General features: G+C 36.6%; 1 long non-coding RNA gene across 1 annotated transcript in view; it reads left to right on the top strand.

The window, feature by feature from the left end:
• The first annotated feature begins 245 nt into the window (after positions 1-245).
• LOC111928362 (uncharacterized) overlaps positions 246-16,102 on the top strand; it is a 178,761-nt gene continuing 162,904 nt past the window's right edge. The window contains exons 1-2 of the long non-coding RNA XR_015286687.1: positions 246-431; positions 2,922-3,000. This is a non-coding gene — a long non-coding RNA (uncharacterized LOC111928362). The remainder of the gene's footprint in view (positions 432-2,921; positions 3,001-16,102) is intronic.

Consider the following 16,102-nt stretch of genomic DNA (forward strand, 5'->3'; position numbering starts at 1 on the left):
ATGAATTTCATTCAACAAAAAATATCAATCAACCTATAGAAAAAAAAAAAACCAACAATTTTTTTTTTTAATCCCAAAACTCCACTTTGCTCTTCTTTTCCCCACTGTTTATTAGTTCTGATTCCTATTCCCGGCTCTTCTTTCCGAATCTCCTTATCCACACCTGTGATGTGTTTGTTTCCTGGGGGTGTGCCTGCCCAGCTGAAGTCGTTCAGGTGCTTCTAGAAAGGACTTCCTTTCTCTCCGGGAGCAAAGCTTGTTCCACAAATTTGGCTTAATCTCCAGGAACAGGCTATACCACAAGCCTTGAAAGATTTCCTGCCCCAGACTCAGTCTGACTGCTCTTTATCTGATCAGCTGTCATACCAAAAACAAAGTATACAACTACAGATGAGTTACAAGGACCCTTTTTGTCTCAGCAGGATGTTAAGGTAATTGCATGATTAATTTCACATCCTTCTTTAAGAGAGGAAAAACTAATAATTTAGCTAGAATGAGAAACTTCAAGTGTGTTTAAAATGTGCAGCGAGGTCTGTAGTGATGGATGGACATCTATATGGGCTGCTGACTTTAATGACATGCAGTGCTCCTACTAATTCTGAAAAGAAGTTTAAGATGAGATATTGTGAAATAGAATTAGGCAGTTTTTGCATTAACCTTATACCGTGAACTTTGTGCACCTTCTGGATGTTCCCAGATTGTTTATCTTGCTTTACATAACTTAGAGTGGAAACTGGCAGTGATGAAATATGAACAGGTTGTTCTTAGAAGCCTTTCTGTTTCCAAATGCTTTCAAAGGGTGTGGCAAACTCTTTAAAAGTACAGCAGTCACACTACTGACAGCTTGGTGTTTTAGAACAGAGTCTGTGAGCATAGTTGGCAATCTCTCTTCAAGTAATGGGAGATTTAAAAAGAAAAGGAGAAAAATAGGAGTAATAACATTATTTTGTGTGTTGCTAATCCAGACTTGTCAAAAAATAGATACCTTGGTGGTACTGGAAGTTATTTTTGTGTAGCAGTAGATGTTAGATTTTTTTACAAATTATTTATATATATATATTTTATTTTTTTTTTTCTTTTGGCTAGCATGTGGTTTGGAACTCTCAGGACACCAAATGGGTGCTCAAACTGGGCTATAACTTTTTCTTTTTTTAATATCTTTTCCTCAGTAGTTCAGAGTTATCATATTTGTTCTAACGTGAGATGAAGTTTGTTATTTTCTCATGAAACTCTACTTCTGTCCTCCAGGCAGCCCTGGAGGACAGTGAAAGATTGGTATCTCAAAACTTTCAAAATAATCCACATTATTGCTGGCAGCTCTGACAAAAAGATTGCTATTAGTTGAGTCCCACAGGACATGTTAGTAGACCAGCCAGTCCCACTCTGTGAACATATTTATTATCTTCATTGGTTTGGGGATTATGAAAGGGACAATTCCAGAGGGCATTGCTTCTTCTTCTGCAAATAGAAGCTCCAACATTAAGGCCTTTCCCAGTGCACAAAGGTAAACATCTGTGTAATTTCTGAACAGTTGAGAAGTGTCATAAAGAAACATAAAATATTTTAAAGAAATGTATTAAACAGGTAAAGAAACTTGGTTTAAAATAAATAAATTCTTCCAAACACTTAGCTCTTTGGATCTAGGTTTATGTTGATCACTCTTCAAAAAATAACAGAGCTCTCAGCTAATTAAAGAACCACTGTATTACAATAATTTTATTACTTCCAAATTCTTTTAGCTATTACTATTTCTTAGTTTATTAATATAAATACAGCTATTACTATTTTTGCTTTGATTAGAAGGTCAAATTCTGCTTACTTAGGTTTGGCTTGATCAGAGTAAAGAATTTAGTAATGAAATAAAGAAATAACACCCTTTAATTCTGATTATAATATAAAGGAAAACAAACTTCTGAGTAGCCAAAATCTTTATTCCATAATGTTAGCTGGAAATGCCACAAGAACTCGTTAGATCAATGGATTAGAAGAGATTAAAATGTTTATTTGCAAAATCTTATCACTTCCAATCTACTATTGAAACAAGGAATGGAAATTCAAGGTTATAAGGACATACTGGGGGAAAAAATCCCCAAAACCCCTCAAAACACAACCCCTCCAAAAGAAAACAAACAGTAAAACAATCAAACCACCCTATCTTATTCAAGTCTGTTTTATTTAAGCAGAACATCACATACACAAGAAATTTACTTAGGATTTATGAAAATATTTGGCTTCTCAAGCTCACCTAGTTCTTCAAGCTCTAAAATATTGACAAATATTTTGCTTTTAGCACTGTACCTGAAGTTTTATCACTTTTTTAGTGCTAAAGTATGATTTAGTTGTAAAAGAGGGCCAGGTACTGGTATTGCAGAAGTTATCACAAATGCCTTTCTTGGTCTATTTATGAACTTTATGGATCTGTAGGTTTTTTCTTTTGACTTGCCTCTATTTAATTTGACTAATTGATACATCAGAGATGCTAATGCATGTTTAACACTTCTTAGCCACTGGGGAGTTAGGCAATCTTTCCTTATGCACAGAAACACTTCTATAATACAGAAGATTTTTGAAATACGTGGTTTTTACAAATGCCACTAAGGAAAGGAGAGTGTATGCGATTTCCTAAGAGCCTTTTTAGGTTTTTCAAATATATTTGTGAAGTAATTATAGCCTGATTGCAGCTACTGATCATATGTCATAGTAAAATGTCACAGTAAAATATCATAGTATAATGGTACTAAATCTTTTTTTTGTCAGAACAAAACTCATAACGTTGTAGATGAGAATAAAATTCGGAGTTTAGCAAAGGAGACATCCACTGGGGGATCATAAGTATCATTCAGTGTAAAAATGCTCCACCACTTTGCTGTATTTTATTATTCTTCCTTTGAATCCTGTCATCAGAACCACCTTTCTTTCAGCTGAGTAAGAACTGATGCCTCTCCCATTGGGGTCTGTCTCTCTTATCCAGCCAGAAGGATCACTTTTAAGTTTCATGAGGTAAGAGGTAGTCCCTCTCCCTATGAAGTTAAGTGAGCAGTCAGTTTTAGCCCCTGCTGACTGAGGAGCAGAGAACTGAGATCACAATAGTACTTCTGATATGCTGGGATGTCAGGAAGAGATTCATTAGAACTAAAATGCCATTCTTAAAAGCGCAGCCTTCAGTGCAGCAGTTGCTTTTGTTCTCTGCTAGCAGTGTGCTTTCACTCAGTGGCATAGCTAGACCACATTTCCAACAGCTAAAAGGCTTTAGCTGTCTTATGTAGACCAGGCTGACATTGGCTGGATAAGCCATGAAAACTGGTGGAACAATCAATCTGTATAATTTGCTTTATATAAGTGAGGTTAGAATTAATGCTCTTTGGTATGTTTGTCTTGGGGGCTTTTAATAGGTTTGATTGAGTACAAGTGTTTCTTGCAGCTTTCAGAGTTTGCTACCAAAATTAGAGGCACACTGAAGAATTTTTCCTTCATTTGATTTCCTTTAAACTGTTCAAATATCTCACTAAAATTTTAGTTTTAATTTTAAAAAAAAATTTTTTATTTTAATTAAAATAACCAAATAGATCACAGTATATCTGATGTATCTTAGGAGAATTTATGGTGCCATATAAAATTAATTTTTACTATATTATAATTTCTAGAGGATTTATAGAAGGATAGATCTTCATTCTGAGACTTAATAAGACTGTCTCTTCTTACTAAATGCCAAAATAATGCAGCAACAGCACAGAAAAAAACATACCTTAGTTTTGTACCCACACATTATTATGAAGTAATTTAGGCTGTTCTGTTTTTAGTAATGGAGTTTTGAGGCGCCTACTAATCCTCTTAAAAATTATTAATCCTTCCTGTTTTTAAGGAATAGCCATTTAAGTCAGTTATGCAGTGGGTTTCAGGATTCTAGTTTTCTGTGTTTTCCCTTGTAAAATCAGGATAATAGTCTCACAGATATCACATGAAGAGAAATCCTTCATTGATCATGAAGCTGTGCCACCTTTGGAATGGACATTTATTAATATCTAAAATGGACTTATGAGTCTTGTGGCAAACACCAAACTTTTCACTGGAGTTTTGCATGGCTTTTAAATGGGGAAAGTTTGAAGACTGCAAACAGTAACCTTGCTCCTGCACACTAGGGAATTGCTGATTTATGCTATATATGTAGCTGCGAAACAGCAATGCATCAAATAACCTTATGAGTCTGCCTAAGCACAAAATCTTTCATTTCTCTGTAGTGAAGGAGTGAAACAAGTTTGCAGCAGTTCTGGGGACACAGCATCTTGGGAAAAGCAGGGCTATGAGAAACTATTGGCAGGCTGAAATTGTTCAAACACAGCTGTCTTTGCTGGAGTTCTGAAAGGGATGTTACACCTGTGAATTGTAAAATTTGCTGCTGATGTTGCTATCAAGACACCTGCTCAGGCATACAAATAATTGTGAATAAATCAACCTTGGGAATTCAATATTCTCTGCTGTAATCTGCTCATTTATTTTACAATGAATTAATTACAGTACCTGGAATCAGTTCTTTTCCAGTCACTAGGAAGTTACAGAAATATTTTCTTCCCCAGAGTTTTTGTACTATTATATTGTATCATGTTCAACATATTTTTTATATTTATGCTTTTTGAATTTTTATGATTATGGTTTCACCATTTAATGTACATGAAATTCTCCTGAAAAATAGAAGAACCTACCAGGTACTCCTTGTTACAAAAAGACTATTTAGCTTCCTGCAGCCTGAAGGAATGTGGAAAGAGCCCTAGGAAGGAGAATCACCAGTTTAACAGTTTGAGAGCTTTTTGCTAGTTAATGTCAAACACTAACAGATCCTCTTCCTCCACTTATGTCTCACTCTCAGCTTTTTCCATTGCAGAAAATCTAAAATGCTCTACAGAGACAACTGCTTGACTTTATCACAGTAATCCTTTACTTTAGGGTTTACAATCAGGATAGACTTTTTTATTGCTTTTTTTATCTAGAAGACACTGGATGTCATAGCACTATGAGAACAAATTTTTGTAAAGATCAGAGTTCTTCCCTTAGGCTAATACAACTTGGGATATTTGTGAATATTGGCAGGTTTTATTCACATTCTGATTTCATGTAGATATTTTAGGGAAACTAGAATTTTCTGTAGACATGATAAGGTTTAGCTTCATGTGTTTTCTTTTCATTTGCACTTATTCTTAATCCAGTCTTCATTTGAAACACAGACCATATTCAAGTTACTTATTTTATGACTGATATCTTTATCTTTTCATGTTGTCAATTCAGACCTATAACAGTGTAAGCAAGCAAAGTTAAATTACAGCTCAGTAAGGCCTTTTGTGCTGTTGAACATAAAGCTTTTCAATTCAGGAATTAGTACTCTAAGAACCCTTTTTTTCCTAACCTGTTGATTCCTGTGCCCTTAAATTAAAGTAACTATATTTTTGTGTTGAGAATTACCTCTAAGTAAGGAGTGGAGTGAGAATTCTGAAAGTGTTTTTTTTTTTAATCAAAGATGTTTTAGGTGCATGGTACTTTCAGATAATGAGCACTTGCCTTCCAGAAATCACACTCAGAATGGGAATCCAAAATCACTAGTAGCAAAATTGTAGGCAGGTTAAAATGATGCTTATTTTCCTATGGGTCTGAATGCTATGAGGAACTAATCACTGATGTTCACTTGTTGCCATTTTTCACAATGCTAGTAAGAGATGTCATTGAATAAATTTCTAAAGGTATTTATCTAAAGAGGCACAATCGGCCTGATTTAAAGGTCCTATGCACAGCACAGGACCCTTTTGATGTCCTGTGTCATTGCTGCAGGAAATATTATATTAGCCCTCTAATAAAACAATTAAGTTCTGTTTTCAGAGAACTCTGGAAGGTTCTCCAGAGTCCTTTGTGGCTAAATAATTCTTATCCTAGATCTACAAAATTGTGGTGGGTTAACCTTGGCTGACTGTGAGACTCCCAACCAGCTGCTCTTTTGCTCACTCTCCTCAGCAAGACAGGATCAGAAAATAAGGTCAAAAAGCTCAGGGGTCACTATAAAGATCACCTGCTAATTATCATCACGGGCAAAATAAACTTGACTAGGGAAGATTAATTGCCAATTAAAAATAGGAGAGTAAGGAACAAAGACAAAAATAAACCCTCTTTGCCCTCATCCCTCCCCTCTTCTCAGGATCAAATTCACTCCTGGTGCTTTTACATCCTCTCCCACCAAGCATCAGTGTGGATATCTGCTGTGTTCCTGTCCATGGGCTGCATTTGGATAAGCAACTCCACGCTGTCTACATGGGCTGCAGGTTGAGCTCTGTTCTGGTGGTGCCTGAAGAAACTCTTTCCACACCTACACTGACACTGGCATCTGCAGGCCTTTTTTGCTCATGTTTTTTTTTCTGTCTCCATCTCATAACTGGCATGCAGCACTTTTTGCCCTTTCTTAAAAACATTATCACAAAGCTACCAGTGTTGTTGATGGGCTCAGCTTTGAATGTCAGTGGAGCTGGCTGGGACTGGTTCTGTCTATGGGGGTGGCTCCTGTTCTCTTGTCACACAGGGCACCCTGGCAGGTCCCCACAACCATAAACTTGTTGCTTAATCCATTAATAACTTCTACTGAGTAGTATAAGGTTTTCCTTTATCTGCTTTCTGCTGTGACACTTTCCCTGTGGAGCAGTAAAAGTGAACTGGCAAATACCTGTGTGACCTGATGTTTGATATCAACACTTAAAACAGAAAACTTTTAAAGTATATTTTTCTTGCATTTTCCCAGTACATGAAGGAACTGGTTAGTGCTTTCTGTAAATTAGTTTTAAGTGTCACTGAAGAATATGTGAAGAAAGAGTACTGTAGGGATTACAATATCTCCTGTAACCTTTGTTGCCTCCTGTTTTCCTTGGGTTATAAAAAGGCACTTTTAAAAATATGACTATGCTCAACTTAGGTTTGACTGAAGAACTTATAACAATTAAATTTCCTAACTTGGTATTGTAATTATATATACACACAAAAACATATATATATATATATATACACACACATAACAGCTTTTTGCATCTTGAGTTTTCTTCCAGTTTATAGATTTCATTGAAAAAATTAATTTTTCAGCTGAGAAAGTGAAAAAAGTTTAAATTGTCTTGTATTTATTAAAAATATTCTATAGCAGTGGAAGAAATTACTTGTAGTTTATAAATGTTATTAAAGTAAACCAACTCTGAAATTTTGGAAATTACTATACTGCTTCCTGTTAAAAACAAAGTACTTTAAATCAGAGTGTGTTCTTAATATTGCAATCACACATAAGCACCCATTAGAAGAACCACACATTATTACTAATTTTCAGGAATAGTGGAAGTTTTACGAAGCTTTTAGGTATGGTAGTAGAAAGTTTCATCAACTATGACAGTTATGGATTGATAAAAAAATTTGCCCATTGAAAAGTGAAGGTCATACCAGCTATTCCAGTGGTAGTTTTAAAGCACTGAATAGACCTGCTTCTATAAAATAATGTTTTTATAGGATATGCCTCACTTCTTGCTCCATTTAGGAGTGATAACCTTTATTTGAGTAGTTGAGTCTGCTAGGCTCTGAATAAGCTATTTCACTGAATATTGACATGGACTGCCCATGCTGCTGCACTACTGCAGTAGTGCTGCAGAAAACTCACACCATGACACTCCACATGTACTTCCTTTTGCTGCTTTGTCCTATTTCATGGTATTTACTTCATCACTCCAATGAGTCTGCTGTGCAGATATTTATAAATCTCTCAAGTGCACCCTGACAGTAGGGAACTGAAGAAAGAAGTGAACTGAAGACAATATCATAGACTATCCTGAGCTGGAAGAGTCTGACTAGGATCATAGATTCCAATTCCTGGCCCTGCACAGAACACCCCAAATGTCACACCATGTGCCTGAGAGCATTGTCCAAAGAGTTTTTAAACTCTCTCAGGCTTGGCACTGTGACCACTTCCCTAGGGAGCCTGTTCTAGTGCCCAGCCATCCTCTGTGTGAAAGGCTTTTCTTACATCTAACCTAAACCTCCCCTAACACCACTTGGTGCTTTTCTCTTGGATGTGGCATCGTATCTTGCACTTACTAGAGATTTTCTGTATCTATTATGGGAGACATGGTAACATCTTATTCCTTTATGAAACCACTTGTTTATTTTCAATTTATGAATGCAAAAACTTGAAATCTTCTTTGAATATATCACCGCAGGATCTCTGTGATCCAAAGCGTAATGTTTCTCTGTGTCTCTCTGAAACCCTGATGTGAGGAACAGCTTTGAGCTGCAAAGTAAAATAAATGCTTCCTTTTTTTATTTCACCCTTTTTTTTGTCTAAGTCTTTCAGTGAAGGTTTTTGCACTTTAGGCACTGATTTATGCATCATGCAACTTCTGTTTGACCAAGGGATGAACAATAGGAATGACTTTTACACTGGGGTTTCCTCTTTGTCACCAAGTGAGGGTTACAAGTAACAGCACATAAGTGTTTACAAAGAAAGCCTGTCATCCTTTTATAATTTTGAATGAGTTAGTGAAGTGTTTCATTTGGATTTACAGACAAAACAAGCATTTAAACCAAAGAGTCTTTATTGGCCAAGAATTCTGATTTTCTTGAAATGTGTAGAGGACCCTAAAAGAAACGCTTGTTGGCTCATATTTTAGATGTGACTGACAAACAAAACATTTTCAGGCCCATGAATAGTTCCACTCCACAGGCTATATCCTCCTCTGGTGACAGCACTGAGTAAACAACCACATTTAATTGCTGTTATGGGATCTCTGTAAATCTCAGTGATGAATGACAGTAAACATATTCTCCATAGAAATTCTAAGCATACTATAACTTCCCATCAATGACGGCAGCAACAACAAAAGATTCAAGACTAATTGAAAATAAGATTTCCTAGAACTCAACACCACTTACTTTAGACCAGCTTTCCATGACAAAGAAAATGTAATACTTATATTATCTTTTTAACCAGAGTTCTTCCCTTGTTTTGAGTGGTAACTCCACTTTAAGTCTTCAGATGGGCTAAAGGGACAACATACGTGGAGTTTTAACCTGTCCTGGAGATGAGCATGCAGAACAAACTTTACATTTAAAAATGAAGCTGGGAGCTTGAGAAATAAATACACAATAGCTAAGACAGATATACTAATTTGTCATTTGATGTCACTAATGTCAGTTACCACACTTCACTGATTTCTTACTTACTGATTGTTTTGCTGGTGCTGGGCAGGACAGCATCAGGAATGGGCAAATACCTCTGCCTTCAGGTGGGTTTAGTAACCCATCCATGGAATTTTCCAGTTACTGAGATAAGAAGTTTAAGAAGGACATACATCTACATGAATATAAGATTTTATTTTTTTTTAACAGTAAAAAGGTAATACTTTCAGATATTTTTGACACCTCCACAAAGCCAGTATACTTGAAATGAAAATGAATTCTTCCTTAATATAAAGAAAATTCAACTTGAGAAAAATGTCAGTCTTTGAAGCTATGAGTTTCTTTATGGAACATCATCTTTAATGACTAATACATACCAAAGTATGGTTTTCAAGAAGCAGCTATATAAAATAATCATCCCCATCAGATGTCACAATGTAACATAAGCTTCAGAAAACTGCTTTTACTAGTTATAAAGTGTGACTGATCAAATAAATTTGAAGGTTTGCGCGTTTTGTAGGTTTGATTGTAGTTGCTGCTGTGTAATCCTAATTCTCCTAGGGTGATTGCAGAGGACACTGTACCTAGAATGGCAGAAGAAACTGTCTAACAGTGAACATGATGCATTATACTCTTTTCTACTGAGTTTTGCCCTTTCTGCTTTCTTCCTTCGATGTTCAACAAAACATCTTGCAGATTTTTTTCTGTTTGAAAAGTCTTTATAGTTGTCAATACTTTGTAAATACTGAGATGCACGTGTTACTTGTACTCTAACTGCAGGTCATATTCTAGGATTGTTTGTCTGGGCTTTTATTCAGCAAATGTGTACCAGAACTTGTTACTTTGCCAGAAGAGAGAATAAAACTGTAGTATATACCTGGAAGAAAGCCAAAGAGTTTCTAGTTGTGCTCCAAGCTACACTCCAAACTGCTCAGTACACTTCTCAGTGGAAGATGGTGGGCAACTATGGGCCTAGGACTTCTTGTTAGTGAACATTCCTTTGGCCCACAGCGCTCTGGCTGGACGTTTTAGAGGATGTGCCCAAAGTGTTTTACTTCAAATATCCAAGGGGTTCTATTACTTTTGAATGCATAGAGTAATTTTGGAGATCAAGAAACATTACATTCCTTTTAATTATTTCTGCAGCATCAAAGTAGGAAGCACAGTTGGGCAACAAGAGAGATCTGCTGGGTAGCAAAAAATATTAAAATAGAAATAGTTCTATCCTACTTTGAAATAAATTTAAAAGAACAGACCAGTGGGATTTTTTTTTTAAATTCAACTACATGTATTTTTGAGAATATTTAGGAATGTGACAAATTTAATACCAGAAATAAAGCTTTTTTGTGCATTACCTTAGAAGAAAAGCCATTACAAGACAATCACACTATTACTTAAGTTACTTAAAAAGGGCAAATTCTCCTGTCAATTCTAGACACAAAGAAAAATTCAGTACTAGAAAGGAGTATAGAAAATGCATCTTTTAAACTCTTCTGAGGGGATAAAATGTTGCTCACATGGGTTTTTCTGTTGGCCCCTGTGTAAGCAGAGCTCAGGAGGTATGTATAAACTTTGGTGCTCATAGAAAGATTTTTATTACACTGTTGAAAGAGACTTTCTTCTTTACAAACCTATTTCTTTTAGTGCTGATGTTAATACTGTGGTTACTGAGAAATCATTCCACACAACTGACTTCTGTTATGCTCTGGAAACAGCTGACATTTGACCATGGATTTTTCTGAGCTCCTAATTTACACTTCTTTAGCTTCTAAGATTTTTAAGAGTTGTATTTGGATCTAAATAGTTCCACTATGTTCTTTGTCAAGCAGAACAGCTTTCCTATGAATTACCAAGTTTATTTTGACTGCCATAACACTTTAAACTGTCCTTTTTTTTATTTTTTTCTTTTTTTCCCTTAGAATTTACTATTGTAACCCCAAATTTTGCCTTCTTTTAATACAGATAGTCTCCTTACTGCCTATAGGTGTTGGAATAATTTTTTGTTGTTGTTTCTTTCATCACTTCATGTTAAAGTTTATTTGCCAATATATAATCTTGTGTTTCATAAAATCTATTTTAAACAAAGTAATTTCATAAACATAAAAGTGCTTTTTTCTCTTTAATTAGTAGTTTATATATTTGTAGTGTTGATTAGCACATAACCCAGCACATGTGAAGCCCTCAACACAGTAGGTCTCCACTATGAAAATTCACCTTTTCTAATCTTTCAACAAATTGTACATGACCATCCTTTTATGCCATGACTACTTAGCTTCTTTAAGATGCTTTGACAATTAATATTCTTGAAAGCCTTGTAGTATTGGCCAGATATCCCTTTTCCATGAACTTAACTTTATTTTAAATGCTAGTTTCCAAGTCTAATCGTGCTCCTTTATTTTTGAGAAGCCATTCTGACTTTATTCAATATACTAAGCAATGCTTCTTTTTAGATGAGTTTTGTGGTTGGTGTTGCATTTATTTTCCCCCTCTTCTGTTAGTTTCTGCTGCTTTTCCCACTGCAGATGGAGAGTTTACAGGAGTTTCTTTTACAAATTAAAGGCACTTTTTTTCCAGTGACACTTTTTTGTTATGTCTGCCTGGGTACGTGGGTGCTATCAAACAGTGCTGTTTTGGTAGCATGTAGCTCAGCAGCTGAGCAGCAGTGGCACTGGGATAAGTACTGCTACAGGTGCTGTGTCACAGGAATCACCTTTGTGCTTTTGAAATTGACTCACATATCCAGGTGAGTGAGCTCTGCTTGCAGCTTGGCCTCGTAGGGAAAAAAAACCTGGGAGCTTCCCTGAAGAGATTTGAACTTTAACTCTGTAGAGAAATATTTCAGCTACTGAGGGACCTCAATAGGTACCAGAGAAACAAAGGAGTTGTTCTTTCAGTATTAGGTAACAGTTCAAAATGTTGATTTTATTTTTTTGTTTACATGGCACACTTTGTGGGCCAAGCTCTTAGGTTTCTTTGCAAGTGGGAATATGCTTTTAACCTTTGAAGAGTAGTATGAAAATACACTTAAAATTCCCACTTCCTGTATAAAAGAAAGTTACATAGATGCCAAATAAGGATTATTCAGATACTTGTTCAGTTGGTATTTCATCAAACAAAATTAAGAACATGCTTATATGAGGTACAGTAGGTTTTTTTCTTCTGCTTGGTGGTCATATCTAGTTTCTCAGTAGCCTCAATCGCAATTATTTATCTGGTGAGTCTTCATTTGAATGGCAAAGTAGAGATCTAGGGAAGCTGAGAAGAAAGGCTCCCAATACATATCCAGAGAAGAGCATTAAGCTGAAGAAAGATTTGTGGCACAAGTCTGATGAGGAGTGTCTGAGGGAGCTGGGATTGTTTAGCCTGGAGAAAAGGAGGCTCGGGGGTAACTTATTGCTCTCTAGGACTGCCTGACAGGAGCGTGTAGCCAGGTTTGGGTCGGTCTCTTCTCCCAGGTAACAAGGACAGGACATGAGCACACAGCTGCAAGTTGCACCACAGCAAGTTTGGATTGGATAGTAGAAAAAAAATTCTTCACTGTAAGGGTGAACAGGCCTTGGAACTGGCTGCCCAGAGAAGTGGTGAAATCACCATCCTTGGAAATTTTCAAAGTATGTGTGTGACACTAGAAGACATGGTTTAGTGGTAAATGTAGCAGTGCTCAGTTAATAGTTGGACTCAACAATTTTAGAGGACTTTTCCAACCTTAAAAATCCCCAGGGTCGTCAGTGAACAAAACGCAGCTATGTGAAGTGTCACACATACTGTTTTGAATGTCAGTGTGAAAGAAATTGACCTTTATACTTCATTCATGATACAGAATGCCCTTAGCAAATCCAGGGAAACAAATGGATTTTCTTCCAGATAAAGGAAAATCTTGGTGAAGATGCTAAAGAGTCACAATTTTGTATAAGCTGATTATCAGTAAAGTTCTCCACTTATTTTCACACTGAGAGATAATGTAATACTTAGCTTTATCATGCTGTCTTGGGCCAGTGAAAACACAAGTTTTGTTAACTTGGACCTTTTACCATCTAAAGGCTTGAAAACAGCTATCCAAAAATAAAGGTATAACTACCAACATGGTCACCATGAAAAGCTTTATCTTATGAAATAAACAAAAAAATTGCTTTGTGCTTATTGCATAGACCAAAGACTTTTCTAAGGTGTGATGTATGTCGTGTAGGATTTGATCCATCAAGTCTTTTGGGAAATTCAAAGATGGACAAACCTTAGGACACAGTTGTGCTGCTTTGACTAAAATAATAAATAAGGTTCTGGCTGTTACTTTTAAATAGAGTTAATGAAATTCAAGCATCATTAGCAAACTTCCTGCTGTTTAATACATTGTGTGAGCATCTGAGCTAGTAGGTTATAATGTCATGATCCCCCTTTCTCTTCACTTACAACCTGAAATGAAAGTATTACAATATTAGGAGTAATCTGCATAGTTTGAATGTTTTCAAGTAGAGAAGAAAAATGAAATAGCATCTTGGCTTTAATTATCTTTCTGTTCATTAGCTGAAAGACCTGTCTCGCTTCTTTATTTCCTGAAAGCCTTTTTGGAAAGAAAACTTTTTGAAAGAAAGAATTTCTGAAGTCCAGAAAAGGATTCAGGGATGTAATCCCCAACTAAACAGCCAACATTAAGAAGTCTAGGCACTAGAGCAAAATGAAATTTAAGACTCATATTTCCTGAAGAGCTGTTTCAGCCTTTTCAATAATGTAAGCCACATCTGAAACTCACTGGCCTAAGGATAAAGAGAAAATAACTTATTTATTTCAGGGACCTTGAGGGAGAACAATTTCTGCAGCAGAAGTGATTTTGGGGTTGCTAATACATATGGTTCTGAGATTAGTCAGAGGAAGTTGGAAAGGAGCTTCAAAATGACTCTAAGGTCATTTTTTAGGAGACTGGAAATCTTTAATGCTCTTGAAGGTATTGGATCCCTCTGTATTCCACCACCTCCCCAGCTCTGCCGAATCCTTCACTCACCACTCTGCAGATCCTCTCCCACAAACCTACCAAGTTCATGCTTCTATAAGATCTTCTGCCATAGAAAAGGGAAAAGTGTTTTGGGAGGAGACTGAATTTTGCTGTTACAGCCAGAAGGGCTGAATCTCACTAATGTCACTTGCAGAGCCACAAAGCAAATATAAGCTTGAACCACAAACTAATTTTAAACGTACTACTGCCCAAGCATTTCCTGAAGAAACTGGAAAATACATTTAAAAAATTAAAATAAATGTATTTTTTTTGCTTCTGCAAAAAGGGGAAATGAAGTATCTACATTGATCAATGCTCTGTCTTCTGTAATTGGGCTGTTTGTTTTAGGTTTTGTTTTGTGGGGATTTTTCCCTAAGCAAAAGAAGATCTATATTTCACTTTATGCTGGGAGCCAACATAAAAAGTTTTCAGCTGGTGAGCAGGCTGAGTTGTTGAAAATCCCTTTTTTAAGTGCCAATTACTTGGTGTGATGACGATTTCATTGGTGGCACACCACAAACACCATAAAGCACAGGCAGACTTCAACAGCAGAATCCTGAGCACAGGGGCTTAACTGCAGTATTATGCAACTGCTGAATGATGCACTTGTACCTCTGTGTTGGAATTTATATAGACCCAGTCTTTTATTCTTATGTCATGGTTTACTGCATTGTTTCTTCCCTTTCCCCTTTCCCCTTTCCCCTTTCCCCTTTCCCCTTTCCCCTTTCCCCTTTCCCCTTTCCCCTTTCCCCTTTCCCCTTTCCCCTTTCCCCTTTCCCCTTTCCCCTTTCCCCTTTCCCCTTTCCCCTTTCCCCTTTCCCCTTTCCCCTTTCCCCTTTCCCCTTTCCCCTTTCCCCTTTCCCCTTTCCCCTTTCCCCTTTCCCCTTTCCCCTTTCCCCTTTCCCCTTTCCCCTTTCCCCTTTCCCCTTTCCCCTTTCCCCTTTCCCCTTTCCCCTTTCCCCTTTCCCCTTTCCCCTTTCCCCTTTCCCCTTTCCCCTTTCCCCTTTCCCCTTTCCCCTTTCCCCTTTTTTCTATTACCATGAGAAATAAAGATGCAGAGATTGACAGAGAAGGACTTGTAAAACAGCAGGAATCCCTCAGAAAATCACAATTTAGAACTGATTATAGGACTACCTTCCTTAAAATGACATCCCTGGATGGCTGGAGTTGTATATATGAGGTGTGTCAGCTCTTCAGAACTGTTGAGGAGAATCAAAACCATGTGTCTGTTTTGAGAAAGTCTGTGCTGTCTTTGATTTATCAGCTCCATGCAGCAGAACTTGTTTTCACTGAATGTACAAGATCTGATGTGATGTCCAAGCAGATTAGTTATGAGGTTAAGGCAGGCAATGACAAAAAAAAAAAAAGAACTGTAAAGAGGAGGAAACCAAGAAAACAATGCAAGTAAAATCTTAGCATCATATAACTCAATTTAGGTCCTTTTGTTAAAGTATTTAACTGCATAGTCACTTGAGCTAAGAAACTTTTAAACATTTTGTGAATCATCTCTGATCTTGCATCCAAGGAGACAAAAGTACACTATGAATAATCTCTGCAGTTTCTGCATTGGTTAAAACCAAGAAATTAATTGAAGACACAGAGATGATGATTTCAGTCAGCTGGCTTAAAAAAACTATAAATATGTATAAGCTGTTGTGTTACAGTAATAGTGGAGAAGTAAAGAATTTTTCATGCTGAGAGATTGTTCACTGAGAATAAAGATATGAAAGTGCATTGAGGTGGAAAAAAGGTCTAAAAATCAAAGTTCACAGAAGAACAAGTCTTAACTAACCAACTTTCCTACTTCTTGATTCAAGTGAGAGTACTGAGGAAGAGGTGGTGTGAGGAAGAGGTATAGTCTATGCTGCTATGAAGTCAGCATAGTTCTGTACTTAGAGTAGCTCAGTATCTCCTCTGGGAAGAAAATGCAGTTTT

The sequence above is a fragment of the Cyanistes caeruleus genome, chromosome 5 (assembly GCF_971803275.1).
Source record: "Cyanistes caeruleus chromosome 5, bCyaCae1.hap1.1, whole genome shotgun sequence".
Classification (NCBI taxonomy): Eukaryota; Metazoa; Chordata; class Aves; order Passeriformes; family Paridae; genus Cyanistes; species Cyanistes caeruleus.